Raw genomic sequence first — 11,383 nt, forward strand, 5'->3', positions numbered from 1 at the left:
AGATTATGGGTTGACTGAAGGTGTTGAAAGCGAACTTGATTTTAACGACATTTCAGCATGAACTTACGGCAATAATACCTTTTCCTTGAAATCAGTTCTAATTTAATTACCGCAGCTAACACCTAATTACTTAATAGGAAAGAGAGAAACATAAAATGATCTGTTGTGTCTTAGAAGGAAACTGTGTTTGTTATGAAATTGTAATCTGCTAAAGAAAAAAACACCGTTAACAGCGTTTGCTTAAAATCGTAGAATAACTTATGAAGTAAAATGTTATCCTTTATACGCACGTTTAGTGAAAGCTAAATAAAACAAAAGAGAGGAAGCTTCGGTTTTTGAAAAATAAATCAACCATGTTAATTCACCGTAAACCAAGGACCACATTTTTTGTTTTTGATGAAAAAATCTAAGAAAAACTAGACAAATCACGTTTGATGATGTAGTTGGGATGAACACAACGACGCTGTCAACGATATTACGTAACTACTCGTGACTCTTATTACGATCGCCTCGAACAATAGAGGCAGCAAGTCTCGGTGGCTCGGAGATATAACTTAGGACCTTTTAACAGTTAGCAATAAGGTCGTTAGTTGAACAGTGGCGGAATCTAAACGCTTCCTTCTCTGAAGTGAATTCTAACGTGCTTTTTCCTGCACTTTTCGTATCTAGGCTCGAAGACTTGCAATTGTTTTAAAATATATCCCGCTTGTAAAATTTGTAGAGAAACATGAAGGTATCTGAAAAAGTATTGTAAGTGATGAGATTTAGTATCATGAAGCACGTGTTTCTTTTTATTGTTAACAAATTTATTGCATACACGTACACAGCGATACGCGTGACCTTAAAGAGTTCATTCAGGTTTAAACTTATTTGCGAGTATAACAGGTTATCTCGATGATCTAAACAGAAATCTGTCGCCACACACCACCTGGCTGGCTTGCCATGTTCAAAGCAGTAATTTACAAAATAACAAAATAGTACTTAGTAATAAAGCGGGCGATATTAACGAAGGCAAAAATAATAAAAAATATGGTAAGCACGCACATCCACAAGAACGTGAAGAGACCACAGAGTAAAGCGCTAACACACACTGACAAAAAGTTCCAAGCGCGATCTTGCTTGACGGAGCGAATTCTGCAGGAATATTTGTTTTTGGTAATTACCTACTTTTTTTAATTCGTTATACTCTGTAGGCGTTGTTACATTGTAGTGTCCTACAAATATAGCAGCACTTGCACGGAGCATCGGAGAGCAGATCAATTTAAACAAGAATCACATGACAAGCACCACATTGTTTAGTCACATCACGACAAATAACGAAGATCATTATTTGATCTTATCATCAGGCTTTCATTTGACACATGATCTTGAATTAACTTTTAATGACCTATGTCAGATCTATCAGTGTGCAGTTTTTCAATGTTGCGCAATTCTGGTAATAGTTAGTATCATAATACTTTTATAATGTTTTTATCTTTTCTGTCAAAAGATCGCTAATTAAGCAGATACTGGTGGCGTTTCTACGAAAATTACGGAACTCTAAAAGCGTTTTTACACACACTCCGCAAATGTTGCTCACACGCATCGTTGTCGAGCAAAAACGACCGGGCGACTCTTGATCTTGCGTCTGCCACCACTCGAGCAGGTTCGTTACTACATGTTTCTGTTTATTTTTCATTCTTTACTTACAACATTTTGGTTTTAACTCCATTTAGTTTATTACTTTCAATTATTTATTTTTCTGCAATTCGTTTTCAAAATTTGTTAAGTGAAGGAGTTCCTGGAAAAGGTAAACCAATAGTAAAGACAAATTTCTTCTCTGCGTTAAAAAAACATATCATATCATAAGTTATGTAGGGCTGAGGAGGAATTCGCCATAATCATTGTGAATGCTGGTTCACTTAGACAGTGTTTGCCAGAACCAGTACTATTAAAGCTTTATTATCCCTAACCCGCGCCATTGCAGCAATGGTAACTAGTTTTTAATTACATTTTAAGTACATACCTACTTAGATCACAGAGACGACGATAGGTTATCTCCAACCGCAACATTATAAGGTATACGTATGCATAATGTTATGAGCCACTAAAATATTATAATTCTACCAAGCGGAATTAAAAGAAATTATTTTACTGTTAACTTTAACGGATCGCGACTGCGTTTGCAGAGTCAGAAACGAAACCACAATGATTTGTACATGTCATTTGTGTGTTATAACTATTAATATTTTATTGTTTAACACAACATTTGTTAATTTATTTTGATATCATCAATATTCCTCCATATTATCCGCAATATCGTTCCAGAATATTATCATTACTGATTCTTTGCTAACGGTCATACTCTTTAAACGTGCCACAGCATCAAACATTTGAGTTACAAGTTCCATGAGTTGAAATGAGACCATTTACATTGCCGGACAAAACCGGATTTCACAATAAAAACCTAATTGAAGTTCATACTTCCCTACGTTCACTACCATTGTAGTGTCGTTAGGTTTAAACTTTTATAAACTTGTGTATTATTGAGGTTCAATTACACATGCTTTCTAATATTACTTATCAGTGTCTTATTTATAATTGTTTCAAGTGTCAGCATTTGATTCTCATAAGGTTGTAGTCATGAATGCATTTGCCAATCGGAGAGTTGTAGGGCAGGTCATGGCTGAACGTAAACATTAACGGATGTGTGAACGACAATTGTTATCGATATTTTTATTCCGTTTCTAAAGGACATAGTGGCATGTCATGTTTATTTGCATCCTTTTTCTATGTGCCATCTCGAAAGGCTTACAAACAAGCTGCGTTTGCCAAACTGTATCAGTAAACATTTCGCTCGTGATTACATTTCCGATACTTAATTTCACAAAATGCATAACTCATTAGGTATCTCATTAATATTTTGCAATAAACAACAAAATACATATATGTGAAGTAGTCTTCTGGCGACTCGAGCACCAGGCGAGCAGCGGATCGCGGCGGTGTCGCGTTACGCGGTGGCTGTTGACACCACTGCCTGATTAATATTTATGATACGGCTGAGCATCTCGCATGGCCGGTTCGCTCGACGCGAAATTTCCCCCTCTCGCTCGCACGATCTTGCCCTCCACGCGCTAGACAGAGAACATATGCAACACATATGGCGACTCTTTCAACATTAACGGCGCGAAATGCGAATAAGAATCCCAAATCATCTCGATTTTCGAAGTTGTTTTTGTGCCGAATTACTTCAATTTGAATTTCTAATTTGAACACCTTGCCACTATGGGTTCGAAATTCGTTAGAGTGTAATTGCTATGTCATTTTTGTTGTTGTGCCTCATATTTGCTACCGGCTTCGGAAATAATCGTATTTACATCTGGATTCTTTTTTTATGTTGATATTGTACGAATTGTGTGTATGTGGGCCAAAGCGTGGGACCAAGAACGCGTCGCGGCTGACCGTATCGAGTGAATCGAGGTATCTCGACCGGACAGACTCGGCAGACTTACAAAAACTATACTAACCATAGTGGAAAGTGGTGCTGTAGGACGCATTACGGTCATTAATACAAAGAGGGCGGTATAAACTACTGTTTGTACTCCGAAGACAATTATTTACGGAGGTGCAATAGACGTATCTTTGCCTTTTTAATAGTAGGTAAATCGTTTGTAGTTTCCTCAACATGCTGGCGTTTGCCAGGAGCGATGACGCCTGTGTTCATTAGAATTACTCATTGTATCATTTTATTTGTTAGGTATTTAAAGTCTCACTCGTTCTCAATTGAGATGGACTAAAACAATGAAGCTGATCTTTTGTTTAAACAATTAATTCAATGAACTCATCGTGTCGTCAAACGAATTCTAAAACTTGTTTCACTGGGTTCATTATCAAACATGTTCATGAATTTGCTACTTATTTATTCAGACGTGCGTATCCGTTGCAAGTCGCGTCGTAAGTATGCGTCGATTGCTTCTTTATCGATGTCTTCGCTCCATAAGTGTCTGCATTAACAGCACTATCATTGTATGCTTCTGAGCTATTATCCTTGTTTGTCTGGTCATTTTCCGTGCGCTCGCGCGCCTCTGCCGGTCCGCGCTCGCAAGACTTCGCTCCAAGGTCACGTTATCGTGCTATCGCCAGCCCTGAACCGGCCCAAGGCCATCGAATTCACAACACGCGATAATTATCCGGCTCGTGTATTATTTATCTAATCCAATTGGATGTCAGCATGCTGTACGTCTTACAGGAACTCGTCAATCTCGGCCGTCGGGCGCGCGGTCTTGGCAATTTGCGAGCGCGAGTGGGGCACGCAGCGGACGCCTACTCTCGCTTTTGAGCAGCAATACAGTAATATTGTCTCAAATTAAATTAGCGGTGTGTTTACATTTTATAAATAGAGTGTTCACGTGGCCGCGTGTCGATAGCTTAGAGCCGGGCACTCACCGTGGGCTGTTAACATCCTCCGCGGCGGGAGCGGGTCCTGGCACAGTGAGGCACTAGCGCGGGAACTGAAGCACTCACAAACGGCGCACTAAGTTCTGTGGCACACGCGATGACTGCACGGCGCGACACCCACAACTAGAATGCGAGGCGACGTCGGCGGGGCGGGGGGGCGCCGAGAGCGACACACGACCGAGGCGCGAGGAGGACTGCGGACGGGCGCGAGCGCGCCCCGTTCAATTGGTCGAAAGGGGGCTGACGTCACGCGCGCCGGCCAATGGCCGCGCAGCCAGAGCTTCGCGTCGTCGCCGCCAGAGGCGCTGCGGTCGAGGAAGTCGCCCGCCCTACCGAGCTTCCTTCAGCTAGGGCGTGTGCTTCCACGGGCGGCATGAAATCACGACCGACTAAATAATGAACTGTCGTTTGTCATCGATATTTGATTAGCGTTTTTGTTTGACTATCTTTGCCATCAGTAGTTTAAAGAGCTCTTGAGTTTCGAGTGCCGTAGCTGTTACAGATAATAATATATCGAACTAGAGGACTTGATAACAAATTTGAGGAGTTTTTACAATATAAACCATATAATTATGTTTTCTACATAGATTTACATTAAGATATATATTTTTATTTATTATATTAATATTGTATTTTTGAGCAAAAATGTAATCCTTTCATTTCATTTTTTAAACCTGGGATTTGTAAACTTGAAGCCAAACAAACTAACAAAAAACCGGGAGTTGAATCTCAATCAAACTTGATAATTCCGAATTAATCTGTGGATTCCGCTCGAGGCGGAATTTAATAACTTTACTGTCTCTTCCTTGATATTTAATTAGGTGCTTCTTATGGCGGAGTTTCCTTAAGATCATCTTTTGAAATCTTTTACCTTGTCCGTTCGTCTGGCTCTATTAATTCGTTGTTTAAGACAAGCTTTTTTGAATTATTACGGGTACCTAAGCATGAACACGTTGGTTAGGTATAGCATAATTAAATAAATTATTTAATTTATTATGTTAGGTCTCAGAGGTCTCTGCTATGTTTGGTATACCATTTTTTTTTTACCTACAGCTAGTAATAAGATTTTTCAGACTCCTTAAAACCTAAGCCAAAATTATTTCGTTTATTCGAGTCTATATCCGTTTGGAAATAATTTTTATTAAACTCTTTTTCACTTTCCTACGCCAAACCTATTCTAATAAAATAATACTTCAGTGTGGAAAATTATTATGGCACACTCAAAGTAGATAATAACGTTCTACAGTGTGTAAATTTAATACAGACAAATTTTTAGAAGGTGGTCAATATAAGACATCAGAAAATGTAATTACATAGGTAGATAGATTCTGAGTAATAACTCAGAATTGAAATGATTTTTTTCCAGAAATATTCGGCCCTCAATGTTATGAAAACACCGAGATAGGAGGCAAACGAGCAGACAGGTCGCCTGATGGTAAGCGATCACTGCGGCCCATGGGCACCCGAAACACCAGAAGTGTTGGAGGTGCGTTGCCGGCCTTTAAGATGGGTGTACGCTCTATTCTTGAAAGTTTGCATGTCGTACCGGTCCAGAAATACCGCTGGCGACTATTCATTCCACAGTTTAGTTGTGTGAGGCAGGAAGTTTCTTGAGAAACGCACAGTTGAGGACTGCCACTACTGCCAGCCATCTAAATGATGGAGATGGAAAAAAATCCTTGTTTATTTTAAAAATGGCATTCTGAAGGAGGACAAACTCTAGGCAAGAAAAAATTAGGTACTTGCGTTTACATAAATACAACTAAAATGTATGAAATGAGAAAAAAAATGAAATAAAAATCCGACAAATTGAGAACTTCCTCATTTTTTTGAAGTCGCCGGTTAATACTTAATAACGATTCAATTAAGGTAACCAACGCAAATATCCCAAGGCTCCGGCGTTTTCATCCGTCATCTAATAAAGGCAAACTTCTCAAACCAAGCTTTAGCTGTACTTACAATAAATTCCTTTTTCTAATCGCGACTTATACTTACTTAGACGTACGATACAATTTCCTGTCGTGTTCACTAATATAAAAATGCCAAAGAGAAATAAACTTTACTTTGCGATCATAAAACTGAATTTTATTAAGCATAGTTTAAGTTTAGTGCGAAAATACGCAAACCCACATCTTCCTAATCTGAACTCTGTAGATATTCTGTCAGGGTTTGAATTTTCTTGTAGTTTTAGTGGTGGTTACGTCAGTGAGTGGGTGTTTAATGGTCGAATGAGGCTTGGAGACAGCTGTCGGTCCCTCGGGCACCACTAAGGGTTTTGTTTATAACCAGCTCTAATGACAGAGAAGCGCAGTTTGGAAGAATTTGGTATTTATATTCAAAATATTACTTTTGGGTAGTGTAGAGATTATGAGCTACGTAGAGAAGAGACATTGGCGTTATTCAATTAGTAAAATAAATAATAAATAAATATTGGGGACACCTTACACAGAATACAGATCAACTTAGCCCCAAACTAAGCAAAGCTTGTACTATGAGTGCTAAAGCGACGATATACATACTTAAATAGATAAATACATACTTATATACATAGAAAACATCCATGACTCAGGAACAAATATCTGTGATCATCACACAAATAAATGCCCTTACCGGGATTCGAACCCAGGACCGCGTCTTAGCAGGCAGGGTCACTACCGACTGAGCCAGACCGGTCGTCGTTAAATTAAACATTTTTTTTAACCCCCGACGCATAAACAACGGGGTGTTATAAGTTTGACGTGTCTGTCTGTCTGTATGTCTGTCTGTCTGTGTGTGTGTCTGTCTGTGGCATCGTAGCTCCCGAACGGATGAACCGATTTCGATTTAGTTTTTTTTATTTGAAAGCTGTGTTAGTCGGGAGTGTTCTTAGCCATGTTTCATGAAAATCGGTCCACTAGGTCGCGGTCGGGGGTTTTTCAAAATTTTAATTTTGTGGTTAGTAGATCAATGGCCTCTAACATCAATAATATGATCTAGTTACCATGCTGCCATGGTGGCCATTGATCTAGTTAGTAGATATAATTTATGTAGTATATCGTCACTACTTTTAAATAAATTAATAGTTTAAAAAACACTATAAAACACGCTTTTATAAATGCACGTAAAAGCCAAAAATAAATTATGGATCGTTCAAGTTGTCTCTATTTGTGAGCTGAAGTTTAAAAACTATGTGCTTTTAATTATAATATTTGATTGTAAAAGCGTGGGGCGCTGGAACAGGAAAGACTTTTTGTATAACTTGCTGATAAATCAAATTATGCTATGTTACGGGAAGGAGGTTACACAGATTGACGCGCTAACTGGAGTTGCAGCATGACTAGTAGGTTCTACATTAAACAGTCAAATCAATTAAAAGTCAGTGTTCAAAGTAGGTACCAGTTTGTCGAACTCAGACAAAATATGCGCTAGTAGCGAGGAGAGTTGACAGTCACCGACACTTAGAACGCCGCTTTTATCCGGTAATCAAAGTACAAAAGGGGAAAGTGTCTACAGTGACAGGATGCAGAGTTCTTGTTCGTGGACGAGATATCTTTGGTTCTCTTTGGTAACCCTTAGGCGGCATATGTAAACGTTATGTTCTTATGCAACTTCATTCGCCAGGAAGTTCGGATTAGTATTTGTTTACAAGAAAGTCTTTCCTGTTCCAGCGCCCCACGCTTTTACAATCAAATATTATAATTAAAAGCACATAGTTTTTAAACTTCAGCTCACAAATAGAGACAACTTGAACGATCCATAATTTATTTTTGGCTTTTACGTGCATTTATAAAAGCGTGTTTTATAGTGTTTTTTAAACTATTAATTTATTTTATACTTTTTAGTCATTAATAATGAAATAATGAAATTTTAACATTTATACATAAATTTATTTCAAGTAGGCGGATTTTACATGCCATTTGTGGCTTAACGTGTACTTATTGCTAATTGCTACTTAATAATAACTAGCGGCTACCTTCTTATTACGGTATTATCATAAAAATGTTTATACCTAGTAAGTTATCCGTAATAGATAGACAATATAGACATGTGCCATCGCGGACTTTTTGAAGACATTAGAGAGACATACTTTCGCCATACATTGTTTTGAAGCTCTCAGCTAGTGGGATTTTGTTTGACTCGATTAGAAAATATTGTCATTTTCAACTAATTCAAACAAAATTTAAGTATTTCTTTTTGCCGAGCCCCCTTTATTTGCTCTTAAGGGTCACAGGAAAACCATTACCCAACTTATTTTAAATACAACGTTGATCTTTCTTTTATGCGGGGGCTTCGCCCCCGAGCCCCCTTTTTGTTTGCTCTTAAAGGTCACAAGAAAACGCTAACCCAACTTATTTTAAATACTACGTTAATCTTTCTTTTATGGGGGGGCTTCGCCCCCCGAGCCCCCCTTTTCGTTGCTCTTAAGGGTAACAAGAAAACCCTAACCCAACAGAAAACCCTAACCCAACTTATTTTAAATACAACGTTTATCTTTCTTTTATGCCCCCGCATAAAAGCCCCCCGGCTTCGCCCCCCGAGCCCCCCTTTGTTTGCTCTTAAAGGTCACAAGAAAACGCTAACCCAACTTATCTTAAATACTACGTTGATCTTTCTTTCATGCGGGGGGCTTCGCCCCCCGAGCCCCCCTTTGTTTGCTCTTAAAGGTCACAAGAAAACGCTAACCCAACTTATTCTAAATACTACGTTGATCTTTCTTTCATGCTAACCCAACTTATCTTAATTACTACGCTGATTTTTCTTCAATGCGGGGGGCTTCGCCCCCCGAGCACCCCTTTGTTTGCTCTTAAAGGTCACAAGAAAACGCTAACCCAACTTATCTTAAATACTACGTTGATCTTTCTTTCATGCGGGGGCTTCGCCCCCGAGCCCCCTTTGTTTGCTCTTAAAGGTCACAAGAAAACGCTAACCCAACTTATTCTAAATACTACGTTGATCTTTCTTTCATGCGGGGGCTTCGCCCCCGAGCCCCTTTGTTTGCTCTTAAAGGACACAAGAAAACGCTAACCCAACTTATTCTAAATGTTACGTTGATCTTTGTTTCATGCGGGGGCTTCGCCCCCCGAGCCCCCCTTTGTTTGCTCTTAAAGGTCACAAGAAAACGCTAACCCAACTTATTCTAAATACTACGTTGATCTTTCTTTCATGCGGGAGGCGGGAGGCTTCGCCCCCCGAGCCCCCCTTTGTTTGCTCTTAAAGGTCACAAGAAAACGCTAACCCAACTTATTCTAAATACTACGTTGATCTTTCTTTCATGCGGGGGGCTTCGCCCCCCGAGCCCCCCTTTTCTTTACTCTTAAGGATCACAAGAAAACCTTAACCTAACTTATTTCTTATCTTAAATACTACGTTGATCTTTCTTTCATGCGGGGGCTTCGCCCCCCGAGCCCCCCTTTGTTTGCTCTTAAAGGTCACAAGAAAACGCTAACCCAACTTATCTTAAATACTACGTTGATCTTTCTTTCATGCGGGGGGCTTCGCCCCCCGAGCCCCCCTTTTCTTAACTCTTAAGGATCACAAGAAAACCTTAACCCAACTTATCTTAAATACTACGTTGATCTTTCTTTCATGCGGGGGGCTTCGCCCCCGAGCCCCCCTTTGTTTGCTCTTAAAGGTCACAAGAAAACGCTAACCCAACTTATTCTAAATACTACGTTGATCTTTCTTTCATGCGGGGGCTTCGCCCCCGAGCCCCCTTTGTTTGCTCTTAAAGGTCACAAGAAAACGCTAACCCAACTTATTCTAAATGCTACGTTGATCTTTGTTTCATGCGGGGGCTTCGTCCCCGAGCCCCCTTTGTTTGCTCTTAAAGGTCACAAGAAAACGCTAACCCAACTTATTCTAAATACTACGTTGATCTTTCTTTCATGCGGGGGCTTCGCCCCCGAGCCCCCTTTTCTTAACTCTTAAGGATCACAAGAAAACATTAACCCAACTTATCTTAAATACTACGTTGATCTTTCTTTCATGCGGGGGCTTCGCCCCCGAGCCCCCTTTGTTTGCTCTTAAAGGTCACAAGAAAACGCTAACCCAACTTATTCTAAATACTACGTTGATCTTTCTTTCATGCGGGGGCTTCGCCCCGAGCCCCCTTTGTTTGCTCTTAAAGGTCACAAGAAAACGCTAACCCAACTTATTCTAAATACTACGTTGATCTTTCTTTCATGCGGGGCTTCGCCCCCGAGCCCCCCTTTGTTTGCTCTTAAAGGTCACAAGAAAACGCTAACCCAACTTATTCTAAATACTACGTTGATCTTTCTTTCATGCGGGGGCTTCGCCCCCCGAGCCCCCCTTTTCTTTACTCTTAAGGATCACAAGAAAACCTTAACCCAACTTATTTCTTATCTTAAATACTACGTTGATCTTTCTTTCATGCGGGGGCTTCGCCCCCCGAGCCCCCCTTTGTTTGCTCTTAAAGGTCACAAGAAAACGCTAACCCAACTTATCTTAAATACTACGTTGATCTTTCTTTCATGCGGGGGGCTTCGCCCCCCGAGCCCCCCTTTTCTTAACTCTTAAGGATCACAAGAAAACATTAACCCAACTTATCTTAAATACTACGTTGATCTTTCTTTCATGCGGGGGCTTCGCCCCCGAGCCCCCTTTGTTTGCTCTTAAAGGTCACAAGAAAACGCTAACCCAACTTATTCTAAATACTACGTTGATCTTTCTTTCATGCGGGGGCTTCGCCCCCGAGCCCCCTTTGTTTGCTCTTGAAGGTCACAAGAAAACGCTAACCCAACTTATTCTAAATACTACGTTGATCTTTCTTTCATGCGGGGGCTTCGCCCCCGAGCCCCTTTGTTTGCTCTTAAAGGTCACAAGAAAACGCTAACCCAACTTATTCTAAATACTACGTTGATCTTTCTTTGATGCGGGAGGCTTCGCCCCCCGAGCCCCCTTTTCTTTACTCTTAAGGATCACAAGAAAATCTTAACCCAACTTATTT

At 40.1% G+C, this 11,383-nt stretch overlaps 1 protein-coding gene across 10 annotated transcripts in view; it reads right to left on the reverse strand.

The window, feature by feature from the left end:
- Positions 1–4,575, reverse strand: part of LOC125225041 (myocyte-specific enhancer factor 2) — an 82,947-nt gene extending 78,372 nt beyond the window's left edge. For 6 of the 10 annotated variants that reach the window (XM_048128537.1, XM_048128535.1, XM_048128540.1 and 3 more), the window contains exon 1: positions 4,426–4,574. The gene's annotated coding sequence lies outside the window, so the exon portion shown is untranslated. Of the gene's footprint in view, positions 1–4,425 lie in introns of all 10 variants that reach the window. The other 4 variants (XM_048128536.1, XM_048128534.1, XM_048128541.1 and 1 more) reach the window with 3 other exon arrangements.
- Positions 4,576–11,383: the final 6,808 nt, after the last annotated feature.

The sequence above is a fragment of the Leguminivora glycinivorella genome, chromosome 4 (assembly GCF_023078275.1).
Source record: "Leguminivora glycinivorella isolate SPB_JAAS2020 chromosome 4, LegGlyc_1.1, whole genome shotgun sequence".
NCBI classification, from domain to species: domain Eukaryota; kingdom Metazoa; phylum Arthropoda; class Insecta; order Lepidoptera; family Tortricidae; genus Leguminivora; species Leguminivora glycinivorella.